This window comes from Galeopterus variegatus, unplaced genomic scaffold (genome assembly GCF_000696425.1).
Source record: "Galeopterus variegatus unplaced genomic scaffold, G_variegatus-3.0.2 Scaffold17, whole genome shotgun sequence".
NCBI classification, from domain to species: Eukaryota; Metazoa; Chordata; class Mammalia; order Dermoptera; family Cynocephalidae; genus Galeopterus; species Galeopterus variegatus.
This window is the reverse complement of record NW_007726128.1, coordinates 1,390,804-1,404,051: the sequence shown is the minus strand read 5'-3', so window position 1 is coordinate 1,404,051 and position 13,248 is coordinate 1,390,804. Positions and strand designations below refer to the sequence as shown.

General features: G+C 36.6%; 1 pseudogene; it reads right to left on the bottom strand.

Annotated features, from left to right (window-relative positions):
* Window positions 1–11,159: 11,159 nt before the first annotated feature.
* On the bottom strand, window positions 11,160–11,715 carry LOC103585840 (annotated as a pseudogene).
* Window positions 11,716–13,248: the final 1,533 nt, after the last annotated feature.

The window sequence follows — 13,248 nt, the reverse complement described above, 5'->3', positions numbered from 1 at the left end:
AATGAGTTTGTTTCTTAAAGCACATAGAACAGTGCTCAGTATGTCACAGACACTACATTACTGTCTATTACTGTGTTCAATGGAATTGCTTATATCACTCAGAGAAGCTTAATTTGATTTCTAGGGAAGATTATATTTAGTTTAAGAGGCTGGAAGAAAACTACATAGACAAATTCCAAAGAATTTTTGAATTAATTGCTCTGGAATATGCATATATTTAAGATTTACAAAGGGAGTTGAGGAAAGGAAGGTGGGAGGCTAGGGGAAAATCTGTAGAAAAAGGACTCCAGATTGGTTGCCAAGGATGTAGGGAAATAAATAGTGGACTATGAATAAATAGATATGGATTTTTGGATCTAAAAGCTGCTGGGTAAAGTTCATCTATGAGATTTTAAACAAATCACTTGCCTGATCTGGGCCATTTAACTTTATGTTTAAAGGCATTATTTCTTTATATAAAGCAAATTGGAAATGCAGGCTTGTTTTGTAAGGACATTCATGGGTAAAAACTAAGTCAAAGTGGGGATAATAGTAATCCCTGCTTTATCTACATCACAGAATTGATATAAAAGTGAAATAAAATAATATGTGTGAAAATGCTTTATAAACCATAAAGCCTCATAAATGTAAGATAATGTTTTTGTAGGTTATTGCTGTAATTTCACAATATTGCAAAGACGAGCTTGACATAAAGAAGTGAGTTAAACAGTATTTTTTTCTGAGATCCTAAAACAGAATCATTGGTGCCCCCAATGGCAGGATGAGAAAGAATTTATGTCAGCTGGGACATTATATGCACAAAAGAGCAGAGGAACCACAAATCCTTTTACTACCCTGGGGAGAAATGTTGCAAAATAAAATTGTGTTTATTTTCTTGCCCGAGACTGAAGATGATGCCTAGGAAAACTGAATTTCCTACCTCATTAACTCAACAAATAATGTGTTGAGCACTAACTAGGTGCTGTGTGTCCTATTGTGGGAAGACAAAGTGGAATAAGAAATTCACTCTGTCCATGAGGATCCAGATTTAGCAGCAGCAATAACACAAAAATAACTATAATGTAATGTTCAAATGGAGCAAAGAGAGGAGGAATAATTATTTTGTTTTGAATAAGGGCAACCAACATAAACCTTTTATTAATATAACTATTGTTTATTTAATTATTTGCAAATTAGTAGGAGTATTTCCTGTCTTCTACTGAATATTATTCACACTGAACTGCATATGAAACTCTCTATTGCTCTGTCTTTATATTTTATATTTTGTTTCTTCTTTTTTCCCTTTGTGCTCATATCTTCAAATATAAAGTAATTGAAGAAAAATAGTAATTCAGAAAAATTTTCTGTAAAATTAAAAAAAAATTTTAACAGGATGAGATTTAATAAGGATAACAAAAATGTTCACTTGTTTAATGCCCAGCATTAAAAAGAAGAATAAAGACTAAATTGAAATAACTTTATATCTTCAATATTTTCCAATGATTACATAAAACTTTGGGAGTATAATGTAAAAATTCTGGGAAAGGGGTATCTTTTTTTTTTTTTTTTTTTTACTATAAACCAGTAGCTATTATTAACAGAGTTAAACTAAACCAAAGACATACCCACAAAAGAGAAGCCAGGCTATTTTAATGAAAACAATGGCAAGAAAGGAGAAGACTACTTCTGAATTGCAGTAATTATTACAATTCAATAGTTACCATAACTATTTGTTTCCTTGGCGTTTGTGAAGCCCCCATAATATATCATTTTTTTTTTTTTTTGTAGAAAAGTCTTTAAAATAATAATTATTTAATATTTCAGCATAACTCATTCTAGTTTTTAAACTACAATATTTGAAAGGCCAATAGCTTCCTGGAAGATGAAATTCAATACTAATAAACTCCATACACTCCAAGGAAAGGAACACTCAAATACTGTATATTGTTTGTCCAAACAGACATTCGGGTATTAGTCCTGTTTATTCAGAAAAATCTTTGTAGCAAACAAGCATTTTTTTAAAGTTTATTTATTAATATTATTTTTTACATTCTATGATGTTGTTGCAGAGCAGTTGGGGGGGTGGGGGATAGGGAAAGTGGGAAGGAAATAGAGTGGGAGAAGGAGGAAGGAGGAGAGGTAGGGTTCAGGCCTGTGGCACCCCCCTCATTCCTGTAGGGGAGACCAGAGGGCTGCCAACAGTGGTTTGGCTGGGCTGGGTGCAGCCAGGGGGGCTTCTGTCAGGGGTGTGTGGCTGAAGCCCTTGCCCCCCACTGCCCCAGCTTGGGATCCTGGGGAGCTTCCTGCTGTGGCTTGGTGGTTGTCGCTGGGCTGGTTGCAGGTGTTGGGAGGTACAGCTAAGGCCCCCAGCCCTCCGTCTTCCCTGGCTTGGTAGCCCAGGAGACTTCCAGTCCTTCTAGGTTTTATAGGTGTTCTTTGGTGATGTGCTACCTTTACTAGTTATCAAACTTTGTCTCTGGTTGTGGGTGCTTTGTTTTTTCTTTCAGTTCTGGGTTGGATTTTTTGCTGTTCCCACAACTTAAACTCTGCACTGGAACTAATTTGTTGTCCTTTGCTTATTTCTAAAATGGCGGAACTTCCTGTGGGGACCAGCACTTGAGCTGTGTGGTTGCTCTAAATTGTTGCTTTGCTGCTGATGCCCCAGGAAAGTTTTTTTGTGCAACTCAGGTTTTAGTGATTGACCTTGTACATACTTCCAGGTCTTGTGAGATCCAGTACACCTGGGTTGTGTAGAAATTCTGGTCTGGGCCTTAGTCTTTTCAGCAAACTGCACCCCCTGCAGTTCTGTATTACTGACCAGTCTCCGCTGAGTGGTCTTGCACTGACTGGGGGGCAGATTGGCTGTCCTTGCTGTGCCCCAGTGTTTTCCCAGTGGGCCTGTCTCCCCCACTGCCCGCTCTCCAAACACTTCCCATGGGATGGACAATGTGCTGGTTTTTTGCAATGATTCACCAGCCTCTGAGTGGCTCCTTTTTTCAGCTGTTGTGGCTTCTCACTCCTATGTGGGTCCATAGGAACCCTAGTAGTGGTCTTGCTGGCCTGGGGGTCACCAAGGCCCTCTTCTCCCTTGCTGCTTCCAAGCAACTCCATCCAAAGGGCACAGCTGCAGCTTTTGCCGGCTCCTGCTCCATGCACTCAGGCAGCCTGGATGTAGTTGGGGCTCAAAATGCTCAGAGCAGTTCTTTCTTCTCTCATCATGGCTTCTCCCGCCTTCATGCACTCCGTAGGTCTCTCCTCCTCTCCTCCTGAGCTCTAGCAGCCCCAGCTTGGCTGTTGTTGCTTTTTAATAGTTGTAAATTGGTTGATTTGTGGGAGAGAGTGACACTGGGGACTGTCTATTCCTCCATCTTGACTGGAAGCCAAACAAGCGGTTTTATCTTCAGAATAAAGTTCAACCTAATAGATTTCCAAATAGTTCTGGTAAAATACCTACATGCTATCTGTGCTGGAATGGTGAAACTGAGAATTCTCATTCATCAGTACTATAAGTTAGTTCCATATGCTTACCTGAGATGGTTGCCAAAAAATATGACTCAGTCAAAAAATAAACTATGAGGTCATGTATATAATCTGATTCCATTTATATTCAAACTACAAGAGTTTAAATTTATATACTAGTGTGGAATGGGAACCGATACATTTCGACTGCACCTACCCACAATGGAAGATTCTTTTTCTATTTTCCCAATCACTGAATTCACAGCACTGGACATACATACAAACATATCTGTGTGTATGTGTAAATGCATAAAAGGACAAAGAGATAGAAAGATGAAAGGGGATGTTTGGCTTTGCTCTATCTACACTTTTGTGTTTTTTGATTTTTTAAAAATGAGCATATAATCAAGAATACTTTGAAAATAGGAAGACAGATAAAAAACTAAATTTATAATAAAGAAGTGAGCTACCAGTACCGGCATGGAAATACACATATATATCCAAAATATATATTTTATATAAAAAAAGCAAGTTACAAAATAACATGGCATTGTCCTATTTACATTAAAGAAAAAGAAAAGCAAACTGTGTGCTGAGTGATTTTTGAAGAGAAACTTTCATTTTTTTATCTGCATTCTTCCGAGTTGAAGTTTATACAATATGTATTTATGTAGTACTATTTTATTTACAAAAAAATATTATTTTTTTCAGAGAATTACCTGAAAGTTTTCTTTATGCTAAAAGGTGAATCATAAAGAATGGTTTGAGGAACTTTTTAAAATATTTTCAGTGACTGAATAGGAAAAATCTGTTTGTATATAAATCTTAATATTCATCCAACGAATCACTTTTTCAGAAATTACTTTTTATACTTTCTATTCTCAACCTCTCTAAGAAATTATTTATTATTTCATTTATATTTTTTATGTTTAATATCTCTAATTAGGTCTTCTAAATTGCTTAATGTTTACAATATTCTCTGTTTCCTTGATAAAGGTATTATGAGTATTTTAATCTGATTCATTTATTTTTATTCAATCTTATTCAATCTGGTCCATTAATTTTTCTTTCTCATGGATAGGTAGAGTCTTCTTTTTCACAGAGCCTGCACTTGTGCTCCTCGGATGTCTGTCTGTTTTCTCCTGTATGTTCATATTTGTTTAACTGTCATCTTCCTTGGCTGGCGATATACACCTAAAGGGATGGGTGCCAGCTTAGATCCTAGCTGACACACCTCCTGGTGAATATAAAGTGTGCATGTGTGTTGAGGGGTGGCTACCGTAGGGAGAAGGGCCTCTGGTATTGCATTCTATAACCTGCCCTCCTCTCCTCCCACGCTGTACCAAGCTCTGCTCTTTTCTGGGGTCTGCTTCTTCCTGTTGGAGCTACCTAGTAGAGGCTCAGTGAGGTGCTAGGAAGCCACTTACTCCTTCTGCACTCGGTGGTTATTCTGTATTTCCTATTCACCCAGGGTCCAATGCTGCCCAGATGAACTGACATCTGTGGCTGGTGCTGGCCTAGAACTTATGTTTTCTGCCCACCCCTTGAGCCAGGAATGGCAAAGTAAGTAGTGAACTGGCCAGTAAAATATGGAAAGAGAGAACAGAACTAGAAAGATTATCCCCAGGTTCTGTGGGGCCTGACCTACCTTCTAGTTCTCCAAAGGCTTTTTATAGTCTTTGATTTAGGTTCAGGGATCCAATAAACTCCATTTTAACTTTGTGGCATCTCCAGGTTTGGCTTCAGGGGAAGGACTGAGCTTTCTATATTTGTTCTTGATCCTGCCCAGCGTTCTAATCTTCAACTTGGAATGTACTCACCCCCAAATTCCTCCCTTACCTCTGCAGAGTTTTCTCCTTCTTATATTTCAGGTCCCAGTTATGCCATTTCCTCAGGGAAGCCTGCCTCACAGATTAACATACATCACCTTATACTTTTCTATTGTGACAGTGACAATTGGGATTATAAAAGGATTTTTTCAGTAACTGGCTGTTTCTCTAGATGCTAAGGTCCCTGAGAGCAAGGGATATGTGCGTCTTTCTTTTTTACAGCTTTATCTATGACATCTAGCACAATGCCTAGACAATTAATGAGACTTCATAAATATATTTCAAGGGAAAAAGTAAAGGGAAGTGGGAACACAGGAAACAGAAATAGATCTAATTTTGTTAAACTGGAATGGAATGGAATGGAATGTACATCTATTCACAAGCAATCTATTTCTGAACTATAGTCACATCTGTAATATATAAAAATCACGGAAACACAGACTTGTCTTATCCTGGATGCTAAATAATATTTGGCATTCTCATTTTATCAATATCTTGATTTAGACCAAAGTAGATGAATTTTCTGGAGAAGAAACATAATACATTATGACATCAAATAAAAATTGATTCTGGATTTTCTACTGGGAACGAATAAGAAAGTGTTAACAGTGTGTAAAACTATTATGAATAAGGAATTGTACAATTTTCAGGATATAAAGGATTTCTTATTTAAAAATCTGAAAATCTCTGTGAAACATATAGCAAAAATTAAACTTTCCTTTCTGAAAAAATGACCACAAATAACCAAAGAAGATTAAATAGGAGTACAGCAATAAAGAAAAAAGGAAACCATAGGCACAATTTCAAGATCCTCCTTCTAAACACTAACAATTAAATATATTCTCCTCACTATCTGGTCTAACATGGAAGTGAATTGCTTGTACCATTGTCTACATGTTTCCAGATAGTTCTGTTCTAGGCACGTTTCTCAGGTTCTCAGTTGCTACTAGATCATAAAGCCTTTTAAATGCTATGCCAGGACATAAAATGATGTTACAACTACCTTAAATTATTTTTTGTCTGAGGCACCAGGATATGGTAGAAGCAGTTCGTATTTGCATGTTAACTTCGTATTTAGTCTAATTTTCTCTTTCTGGTACAAATAATTTAATTTCTGAGACACATGTAGCTATGAATGGACAAAACTTCTCCGGTCATAAATTCTCCCATTTCTCCTCCCTTGTCTATCAAGTTCTCCAAGATTGTCATCTTCATTTGTGATGTACAATTAGAAGGTGGAGTTGATGCTTTACAATGAAGCAAACAAGAAACTGCAAAATCTTGGCTCTTCTCAGCAGGAATGTTTTCACAATACAGTTTCTATTCAGTGCCAACTTGTTTTGTTCTCTCTGCTTGCCATTGGGCCAACTTTCACTGCCTCATGTAAAATGCTCACTGTGGAAGTTATCAGCTACCAATTAAATGAGTTCCAAGTGCTAGGAAGGAAAACAAAACAAAGCCATCAGAAGGCAGGGCTCATATTGATAAATGGAAAACACCAAATTAAGACTAATTCACATAAATTCAGAACATGAGTCAGAGCCACAGATCATGAGTCATGGGCTTTCATTGAGATAAGGCCTGCAACACACATGGAAAAGCTCAACATATGCAAAAGCAGACTGAAAAACAAATAAATCAGTCATGGATGGATAACTGAGTTGCAAAGATGCATATTACGACTGGGGCTGTCATGTCAAGAAAGGATAACAACACCTGTAAAGAAATCAGTGTTTTAAGTGATCCAGAACAGAGTGTGTTCTAAAAGAGAAGCTCTGTTTGTACTGAGCTTGTCACTATGACTATGACTTTCCTGTCCTAAGGGGAGTTTTTAGTTGTACTTTATGGAACAAATAAGCCACAGACACTTGAAGACGTGACATGACGAGAGAAGTGAAAGCAGGACACTGTATGCCAAGTCATCTATGCTCGTAGGCTCATTCTCACCATTTTTCTTGCCAGTAATTGGACCAAATCTATGATTATCAGACTTACTCCCTGTCCCCACTTTGTGTATCCTGCAAGCCCTTTTGGCGTGGAACTCTGTTTTCCAGTTCTCCTTTTTTTGGTCAATTCTATGAACCCTATCATTTGTTTCCACCCTTGGATCCATTTTCTGCCAGTGTTGCTAGGGATGCTTCCAGAAATCTAACTTACTCTGGAGTTTTGATTTCCATCTTGGTTTGCGGCTTGCCTGCCACTCCCACTCTCCTTAACTATAACTAAAGATTCTTCACTCTATTTCCTAACTACGTGAGGTGGGTTGTGTGATACCTCTGAGTCAGGATCAGTGGTGGACTTATTACAGGTCTTAGTAGTAGACAAAGCCTACTACCTACTAGGTGCAGGAAATGGACTGAAGGACATTAATTCCTTGGTAGGTGGTAAATAAAATATGGATTTGGCAAAATGAAAACAGTGAACATGGTAATTGGACATAGGAATAAACAAGACAATTTGTTTTGTTTTTTAATAAGGAGTCAGATGAATGAGGACAAATGGTTACCCAAGTGAGGTGACAAGAAGGCTACAGAGAAGATGGAACTAGAAAGTGAGAGGTGAATTTACACTGTGGGAGGTTGTAGAAACACTGGTCTGAGCTCTTGGTGTGAAAACACAGAAGGCGAGAAATAAGTGGCTATTTCTAGTCCATGTTTCTTCTTTCACCAGATTATTAAATCTGTATGGAGGACAGATCCCAGGCACTAAAGGACAGTGGTAAAGAGAGCAGATTCTGGATTCAAACAAACCCAGCTCTACTGGTTACTATTATATGAACTTGGGCAAGTACAAAACCTCTTTGGGTCTCATAAAACAGATGTGATAACTATCTACTTTTTGAAATAGTTGTCTATGCTCAGCATCTCTCTTTATCTTCTAAACCTCTTCTCATCAAGGTTTTGCCCCATGATGCTATCCACTGTTGCTGTGGTTTCCAGTAATATTTATGTTGCTAAGTACCATGCTTAGTTCTCAGGACTCATCTTACTTTGGACACAGATAAGGCCTCCTTCCTTCTAGATATACTCTTTTTGTCCTGGATTTGCAGACACCACAATCTCTCAGTTTTCCTCTGATGTCACTGGTTGCTGCTGCTTAGGTTTCTTCTTCCTGGTTTCTTTTCTTCCCTCCAAATGCTCAATGTGGAAGTGAATCAGAGTTTAATTCTTTTTCTTCATCTCATCTGCTTTTCCTCCCTTGGTGATCTCAACCAGTCTTGTGGATTTAAATTCTACCTCTGTGTCACAGAGTCCCAAATTTTTGTATCTAGCCTAAAACTTTCTCCTGAACTTCAGACTTATATACCAAATTGCCTACTGAAAACCTCCATTTGCATGGCTAATGGACATCTCAAACTTAAAAGGTCTAAAATGGAACTTCTGGTCTTTTCCTCCAAAACTCTTGTACCTCTGAAATGGTGATTCCAGGCCAAAATTTTTGGAGTTGACCTTTTTTTCTACTCTTTCATACCCCGCACCTAAATCAGCTAATCCTGTTGGCTGCACCTTCAAAATAATACCTGATCACTTCTTATTACTTCCTGTGGTCCTACCCCAGTCCAAAAACGATCATCTTCTCCTAGATTATTGAAGCTGGTCTCCCTGCTGTTATGCTTCCTTGACTACAGTTTATTTTTAATACAGAGTCAGAGAAATCATAAATCAGATCATGTCAGACCCCTGCTTAAAGCCTTCCAGTGGCTTTACATTTCACTCACTGTGAAAGCTAATGACTACCAGTTCACCCCTTCTACCCCTCACTCCCAGTATCTCTCTGATATCATTTCCTTTCTCTACCTCACTCACTCATTTCCAACCATACTGGGCTCCCTGTGCTTCTTGAACATGTCAGGCCTGTTCCCATCTCAGTTCCTTTGCACTGTTTATTCATTCCACTAAAAATACTATTTTCTCCAGATATTCATCTGGCCAATTTCCTTAACACTCTGACCATCTCGTTTAAAATTGCAACCTGCCCCACCTCTGGTAACATTGTTCCTCCCCTTAGATTGCTGTATTTTTCTACAGCACTCATCACTCTTAAAAAAACCCAAAACTGTATTTGTTTATTTATTATCATTACTGTTTATTATTTCACCTTTCCAAGGAGAATATAAGCTCAAACAGGACAGGGATAAAAATCTGTTTGGTTCACTGATGTATCTCAAGCACCTAGAATAGTGCCTAACATACAGTAGGCATTTAATAAATACTTATTTATTTTAATAAATAGATGCCATATTGGATTTTCAGTATTAAACAACATGCTCTGGACTTTACATTAATAAAGTTTTTGGTCTATAGGGCTAAAAGTGATAGCTGTGAGCAAATCTTTAATGTAAGAAAACTTTCATGACCTAAGCCTTCCCTTTTTCAATCTCTTTCACTCAATACGTTGCTTAATTTTCTTCTTAAGACTTAGCTAACCAGACACTCCATGGAAACCGTCTAATAAATTTAATCTTTAAAGCATTTGTATAAAGTAGATGGTCCATTATGTTTTGATTATTCAATAATATGTACCAGGTCCCAAAAGTTTTTCCTTTTGAGAGGTAAAAGTAATCTTTATTAAAAGGAATGTATCTCACACTACATTTGGGGGCTTCAATGAGGTGAATGAAAAAGGTATACAGGGGACAGAGATTTTTTATGAATATCTAAAATCATATTATGTAGGTGGTGGTGAGGTCTGTTTTACCTACAGCAAAGAATCACGTTATATTTAAAAAATATCTTCAAAGAAAATTAGCCCAAAGAGAATCTGTGACATAAATAACTCATTTGTTGAGAAATAGATGATAAAGTTTAGTTCACTTTGAATAAGTAGGTTCACAGTTGGACATCTTTTTTATAAAATAGAATAAATTCAGTTCTATTTTTAAAAACTAGAAAGATATATTGGAAAGTCACTGATCCACTACATGATGAACTTCTCTGTAAGCAATTACCTTCACTCTCTACTGGCTCTAATTTATTTCACTGAATTTAAAACTATATAAATAAAGATTCTAGACTCATCTTAAAATGATGGATAAAAAAATGTATGCATTGTACATGCCCATTGTGATCATTACATTATTGATTCATTATTGCACATTTCTTGAGCTCTATTATATTACAAGTAGTGTGTTTGAAAAGTAAGATATAGCACTTGGCTTCAAGTAGCTATAGAGAAAATTAGGATAAAATATAAAAGATGATACAAATTAAATGTGCACAGATGATATGTAAGCAAAAATTAGGCATGACTGCCTCTGATGAAAGGGTTAGAGAAGGTACTATCTGAGCCGAGCTGCGGAGATAGGAGTAGAATTTCATTAAGAACAAAGGAAGACATTGTAACCCAGGAAAGCAGCCCACAGAAGGCATAAGACAGAAGGTAATTTTTTTTTTTAAAGTGTGTGTGTGTGGGGGGGGGGGCGGTGAATTAGTAAGTAGAAATCAGAAAATGGTAGAAGTGATAAATCAATTTGCTGGTTCTTTGGGAATAAAAATAAAGTAGACACTTGTATCTAATTCAGTCAAGAAAGGAGAAAAGCACATATACTCCAAATTAAAAAAAAATAAGAAATATCACAAATAAAAAGGAAATGGAAGCAAATATATGAGATTATTGCATTCAATTTTCTATTCCATGCAAATAAATTTGAAAATTTAAATTAAAAGAATAACATTGGGGGAAAATATAATTTACCGAAACTGATTCTAGATGAGTTAGAAAATATTTTTAGTATCTTCAAAGATAATGAAAAGATATTTTATTACATTCAAACTCCATTCTTTCTTTTTTTTCCCCCAAATCAATAGGTCTTTTATTCCATCATTAAAATTTACAGGCATGTCTTGGGAATCATCCTGAAGCTTGTTTCTGTGGCTGGACAACTCTTAGATCTTAGTCGTCAGCCTGCGGAACTATTCCTTTATCAGAGACATAGATATCATCCAAACATTTTCTTATCTCCTTGTTTTTAACTGTTGTGGCTGCTGGATCAAAGCAGCTGAATTCGAAACAAGTCCAATGTCATTTCCTTCAAGGATTAACTCATTTTTCTGGGCTTGAGATAGTGAACACCTGGCTGCATTTGAACCCTGTGGATATATTTTTCACCCAAGAAATTTCAGATTTCAGTTAGAGACCCATTCTCCTGACTAACGACAGTGAGCATACACAGACCTCATCTTGTAAGGAAAGCCCAGGTAACACCCTTGATCCTGTTCTATACATGACTACAGATAGTGCAAACAGTAGTCAGTTCCTTTCTATTGCCCCATTTGTCAACCCCGAGCCTCCTCTTTTTCTTTCCAAAGAGACTGAGCTCTAGACTGATGTGATTAAAGCCTCTCTGCAGGATTCCTCTGGGGCCTTTCACTGTAACTGTGCACCCCTTCAGAGTGATGTTGACATTTTCTGGAATGTTGACGGTCTGATTGTTGAGAATGGTCTTCATTCTACCAGTAGGTGTGGCAAAGAGCTCAAACTCCATTCTTGAAAAATAATTTTTAAATAGAAATAGAGGGATGTTTTCATGACATAGTGAAATATATTTGCTTCAACACCGGTGCCCGGATTACGCTTACTGGTGAAACAGAACAGTTGCATTAAAACCAGAAATGTCCACTATAATTGTCATTATTTAATATTGAACTGGATGTCCTAGCCTGTAGGACAAAAGGGAAAAATAAGAGTTCTAAGTACTGCAAAGAAGATGATAAAGTTACAATATTTATGGATAATTTGACTATCTGGAAATCTCAAGAGAATTGCTAAAAAAAAACAAAAGCAAAAACCTTTAAAATCAATAAGGAAATTCAGTAAGTTTTTTAGAACAAAACCAATAATTGTTATTCAGACAATGACCAGTTGAGAAACATATTTTAGAAAAGACCCCATTTCAATACTATTAAGAAAGATAAAATACTAGGAATGAACTTTACATGATATGTGTAAGATTGAAATGGAGAAAACCGTAAATCACTTTTAACAACTTTAAAACTTTTTTCAGGGACCCCCTGAAAAATCAACAAATAGAAAAACGTGTTGTGTATTTAGGCAATAAAACTTAACATAAAATATGCCACTTTTCAGTGAGGTATATAATTCTTAAATGTAGTATGATCCAAATGAAAAATAGGAATTGAAACTAGACAGGATGATTTTCAAGTATACTGAAAAATATATAAAAATAGCCAGAAAATGATAAGGAAAAATACAATTAATGGTGGTGGGGGTTGTTAATAGTTCTACAAGATATTAGAACATATTATAAATCTACAAGAGCAAAAATAAGTGACAATCACTTGACTAGACATATCAATAGACAAAATAGGAAGTCCAGAAAAAAATTATACTGTATATCACATATATATAAAAAAACATCACATACTGCATATAGTAGGTGATAAAGGTGGCATTTTGTATCAATGGAAACATTATATCCCAGGTATAAATAACATTGGGAACATTTGACATCCATCTGAAAAAGGTCAAATTCATGCAGACCTTATACTTTACATCACAATGAATTCCTGATGTTTCATAAGTTGAAATTTGAGAAAAAAAAAAAAAAAGCCATCACATACCAGTGATAACCCCACCATAAAATAAATGGAATACCAAAATTCAATTGTTTCAATTCAATCATTTAATTGTTTTAAATGTGCATCACTGTGAGGTTAATGAAATGAACAAAACAGCAATAAGCCTGTGTCACTTGTAGGCTAAAAGTTCTGTGATTCTAGCTGTGCCGTCCATACCCAGTCTTGGCTGCAGTTTGTCGCCCCTATGGCAGTTGTTCTTGTCCATGTAGATATTGATGAAGAAGGTTCTTGGTTTATGTTTGGCAGCAGCAGGACTCTGGACAATAGTCAGCGTTCATTTTGTCAGTTCCCTTTCAGGAGAGTAGGAGCAGAGAAGACTTGCACAGACAGAGGTCCCTGTATTCCCTCTCCCAGCTTTGCTGTCCTCTTTGTGCCTCACTCAA